This window comes from Manis pentadactyla, chromosome 5, assembly GCF_030020395.1.
Source record: "Manis pentadactyla isolate mManPen7 chromosome 5, mManPen7.hap1, whole genome shotgun sequence".
NCBI classification, from domain to species: Eukaryota; Metazoa; Chordata; class Mammalia; order Pholidota; family Manidae; genus Manis; species Manis pentadactyla.
In genome coordinates, this window is record NC_080023.1 from 11333609 (window position 1) to 11338799 (window position 5191).

General features: G+C 45.2%; 1 long non-coding RNA gene across 1 annotated transcript; it reads left to right on the forward strand.

The window, feature by feature from the left end:
* The first annotated feature begins 279 nt into the window (after nucleotides 1–279).
* Nucleotides 280–4669, forward strand: LOC118930173 (uncharacterized). The gene is made up of 3 exons (XR_005031905.2): nucleotides 280–615; nucleotides 1005–1271; nucleotides 4615–4669. It is a non-coding gene; the product is annotated as an uncharacterized LOC118930173 (long non-coding RNA).
* The last annotated feature ends 522 nt before the right edge of the window (nucleotides 4670–5191 follow it).

Genomic DNA, 5191 nt, shown 5'->3' on the forward strand with positions numbered 1-5191 from the left:
CCAAAGGACCAAACGCTGCTCTTCCTCCTGTAGCAGTAAATCAGAGAGTACAACTTGGATGTGAGGTCCAAACACACGACACGGTGGTTACTTCTGGATCTAGACCTCAGGGAGCATTTGCTCTTCAGATCAGACATTTCTCCCTTCAGCCTCACAGAGGACCGAGGTCTGCTTCACCCCAAGTCAGATTCATAGGCCCCAAGACTGGCCACACCTGCAAGTGGCTATTTACACACAGCCCACTCCTGGGAGAGACACAGAGGACAGTGGGTTCCAGCCCGTGCCCTCTCACCAGGCAGAGAAATTACTCCTCCTAACCTCTCCCTTTGGAAGGAGCCATTGAGAAATAGAGATAAGTCGTTGCCAATTTCAAGCTAATAGGAGAATAGAAGTTCCTGTTTCTCAGGGTGGCAGGATCTTAGAGAGAGGAAGGAAATCATTCCATCCCCATCCCACATCTGTGAGAGAAGAAATCATCTACAAACCTATTTCTCCTTTAATTCTCAGTGAATGGATAGGAGCAAGCCCCCACTGGATATGCTGAGGGGCCTGCTTTGCAGAAGAATCATTTTCAGTTTCTCTTTCATCCTGGCACACGGACATCAGCGCATTTAGGTCTGTGCAGAAACCGTAAGTGCTTTACTAACCAGGGCTGTATCCACCTCTTGCACTAACATTGTCAGTAAGCTCTGCAGAGAGCGTCTAGCACAAGGCGTTTAGGGATGACAAGCTTTAGTACGTTAAAAGGAAAACTGTTTCTTTGGGAATAATTCCTCTTTCCCAAAACAAAGTTAAAAAAAAAATAGTAATTTTGCTTCGCCTCAAGGTTTACTTTGGTGGCGGAATGGAATGCAGCCAGTTTACTTTTTAAGGTACTGACCTCTAGCGGCCAGCACCTGGAACTACTCCACTAGAGGACACATTTTCTTAAGATTTTACACAATCCAAGTGTGAGCTGGGAGAGGCTTTAGAGATCATCTTTCTCTTCCCACTTGATGTTACAGAAGAGGAAACAGAGATCCATGAAGACGAGGGACTTGTCAGTGGTGTCTAATACAGGACTGGAGCCTCAGTCTACTGCCTTCCATTCCGTTCATCTCCTCCCAGTGCCTAGCACATATTTAAAAGCTGCTCTTCCACAAACGCTTCAATTAACAACAAAATGGAGCGACAAGGACAACACTGCAGTTGCTACTGTGGCTGACCACAGGCCTGACTGGATAACCGTGGAGAGAAGCTCCAATCCCCCTTAGATGGTAAACAGCTAGACGGTAAGGTTTTTTTTATCTTAAACATCCTTGAACCTCTTATACCTGCCACCCAGCAAGTACTTAATAAACATCAGATGGATGGATACATAAATGTGCAGATAATTTATCATTTGAAATCAGACATCACCTAAAACCAAAAAGCGACTTGCCTTGCTATCCATCAGCAAATGGCAGATACTAAGACCTGAGGCCAGGGGTCCAGTTGTACTCCTAAAGCTGCCATCCTGACCATTCGCCCTAGGAACCCCTTTTACTGATGACAGGCTTCCTGAACTTCACAGAAGTAGCTTTTCTGGCTCTGGAATCAATCTCACTGGTTCAAGGAGAGATTGTGCTTCTCAGACTCTTAGACATAAGTCTTTGCCCTCAAATAATGAAAACTCCCCCTCATGTGTTGGTTTTTCCCTTAATCATTTAACACGTATTTATTGAGTGTCTACTATGTGCCAGGAATTTCCCTGAGTAATGAGAACCGAGTGGGGAAGACAAATGATGTGTCAATTGTTATGCTAGTGGTAAACGCAAGGAAGCCAGAGAAAGAGGGAAGCCTTGTTAATAATGATAGATGGTTCTCCAAGGTCAATGGAGATGTGAGTTAAGAGATAGCCCTGAAGCGTTGTGTGTGTGTAAACCCAGGATCCCTTAGTAAAATAACCCAGGTTGGTAGCGAAGGAGGAGAATTTTCGTAAGGTAAGTGGCAAAACTCATGTCTCCCTCCCCCTACTAGAAGTCATCTGTCTTTTGAGGATTTGAGCGATTTCTACCACCATTCTATTCCTGAAATTATTCTTATCCTGCTGTGCCAAGATGGATAGAAATCCTTTGTTTGTCCACAGCGCAGAGGACACTATGTTGGAACAACTGTAAGATTTTACTAAAATCCCCAAGAAAAGAGAGAGGAATTATAGTGGAGTGACTAAAAACTGGTGACTAGATGTGAGAACATGTGGGACACACAGGCCACCATCGAAGTTGGCCAGTCTCCTCCTGTAGGGTCGCTTCCCTGGTTAGACAGTACGTGGCACTGACCATCTTTGCCTGCTACCCTAGTAAGCCCCTCAAGTATGTCAGAGCCCCTCAGAGTCCAAGCCTAAAAGAGCAGAATGATGCAGAGTAGCAAGCGTGCCTTTGCCCTCTGCTCCAAATTCCATCTCCCAAATAGTGAGAACACAAGCAGTTACCGACTTACAGAAGGCTCTGACTCCACAGATCTGCTGGCTTGACAGTTCCCTGGAATCGGCCATGCAATTCCAAAAGCATCAACAGTGATTGAAATCAGAGGCAAGTCCAAAACAGCTCTATTTATATCCTGGTCCATCTCAGGACGTGAGAAATACAGGCTCTCAATGTGGGCAGAAATCAGACAGTGAGAATAGATGCTCCTGGGTACTCTCTGTATCAAAATATCATCTGGACCAGTATAAAGACCCAAGTCCCCCTTCCAGGTCCCCAAGAATTGTGCGTCAGGGGACAAAGCACAATGTCTCTCTGGGGGCTTGTGGCTGCAGGCAGCAAGACATAAAAATTCTTGACCTGGAATCAGTAGAGAGGCCATTCCTAAATCAAATCTCGCAAACTGCCTATGTTTCCCAAGCGTTTTAGCTTTTGGTGCATTTGGAGGAAATGCAGTACAATTTGTGGTCTCACAGGACATGAGAAAATAATAGATGGGTCAGAGTGCCTTTGAAGCAGACATAATTTTTTTTTTTATCAAGATATTGCCGGCTACTCCCCCTTCTAGGGATCCCAGCAAGTCACCTTGGATAAGATCTTGTTTCAGTGAAAGCTTATTTGAGCGACTCTTCTTGATTATGCAAACATAAGACAAGGGACACCCATCTACTGCCCTGGCAAATGGGGATATAACCGGATTTCCTGTGACATGACTGATCTGCCCTTTTCACATGCCCCTTGTAGTCCTTAGTGACAGCGAATAAATTTACAAAATGGCCAAGGAACCTCCAGGGGAATAAAGGAATTTAGACAGTGGGCCTCTTTTCTCCTGAACTTCCATAGTTTAAAACCTCTCTGATAAATTTGGCTGGTCCTAATAGCATTAATCGGCCAGAAGGGATATTGGCACTATGGTGGGGAACCCCAACTTGAGGAGAGGAGGTTGTGGACTGTGGACTGGTCACCCGGGTCCAAATCACAGCTCAGAAGGCCACGGGAAGGTGAGGGGGGAGTGGAGTTGCTGGCACAGCTTGTGACTGAGATCTTAAACCTTTCCAGATGCTGGGGGCAGTGGCAGATCATACTGGTGTAAATAATCATTTAGAGAAACCAGGGTTTCTCAGCCTCCATGCTCTGAACATTTTGAACCAGATAACTGCGTAATGGCAAGGGAAGTGGGGGGCCGTCCTGTGCATGGAAGGATGTTTAGCAGCATCACTGCCTTCTACCCACTAGATGCCACTAATGTTCCCCTAAGTTGGGACAACCAAAAGTGTCCCCAGACTTTGCCAAATGTCCCCTTGGGAGGGCAAAATCAACATTGGTTGAGAGCGCGGGTATAAACTAAAGAATGCAACCCTAGAATCTCAAATGTGAGGAATCTGGTATGAATATTTGGACTATCAGACACATCAGCACAGCTGCACGCAAAGGTGTGGGTTCCTGGGGTGCCATCTCCTGCAGGAACTAGCTAGACACCTCTGTTCTCTCTCCATTGGCATGTGGACCTAGGACTACCCTTTGAAAGGGGTAGGCCTTTCAACAACTCTAACTGAAAATGAGGCTTCAAGGCGGAGACAGTGGACGTCCTGCTGATGAAGGCGAGCCCATGTTCAAGCAACTACAGGCATGCTTCAGGGACACTGCAAGTCAGTTCCAGGCCGCCACAATATGCAAATATCTCAAGAAAACAAGTCAAATCAATTTTTTGGTTCCCTAATGCATATAAAAGTTACGTGTACACTATAGTCTATTTTAAAAGTTATTTGTACACTGTAGTCTATGTGCAACAGTATTATATCTAAAAATACAATGGACATACCTTAATTTAAAAATATTTTATTGCTTAAAAATGCTAGGCATCATCTGAGGCTTCGGCAAGTCATGATCGTTTTGCTGGCAGAGGCTGCGGGTTGATCAGGTGGCAGTTGCTGAAGGCTGGAAGGGCCGTGGCAATTTCTTAGAATAAGACAACAATGAAATCTGCTGCATTGACTGACTCTTCCTTTCACTGACATCTCTGTAACACGCGATGCTGTTTGGTAGCATTTCACCCATAGTAGAACTCTTTTCAAAATTGGAGTCAGTCCTCTCAAACCCTGCGGCTGCTTATCAACCGAGTTTATGCCATACTCTAAATCTTTTGTTGTCATTTCTACAGTCTTCACAGCACCTGCACCAGGACTACGTTCCACCTCCAGAAACCACTTTCTCTGCCGGTCTGTAAGGAGCAGCTCCTCATCTGTTCATTTTATCACGAGACTGGAGCCATTCAGTCCCGTCTTCAGGCTGCACTTCTAGTTCTTGTTCTCTTGCTATTTCCACCACATCTGTAGTTACTTCCTCCCCTGAAGTCTTGAACACTTCAAAGTTTTCCATGAGAGACAGAATCAGATTCTCCCAAATTCCTGCGAATGTTGACATTCTGACCCTTTCTGTGAGTCACAAATGTTCTGTATAGCGTATAGAATGGTAAATCCTTCCCAGGTTTTCAAGTTACTTTGCCAGATCCACTAGGGAATCACTATTTATGGGACCTATAGCTTTATGAAATGTATTTCTTAAGTACGAAGACTTGAAAGTCGATCTCTCCTTGATCCATAGGCTGCAGAGTGGTGCTGGGTCAGCGGGCATGCAAACGTTGATCTCCTTGTACATCTGCGTCAGAGCCCTGAGGTGACCGGGTACATTGTCAATGAGCAGTCATATTTTGAAAGGAATTTTTTTCTGAGCTATACGTCCAATGG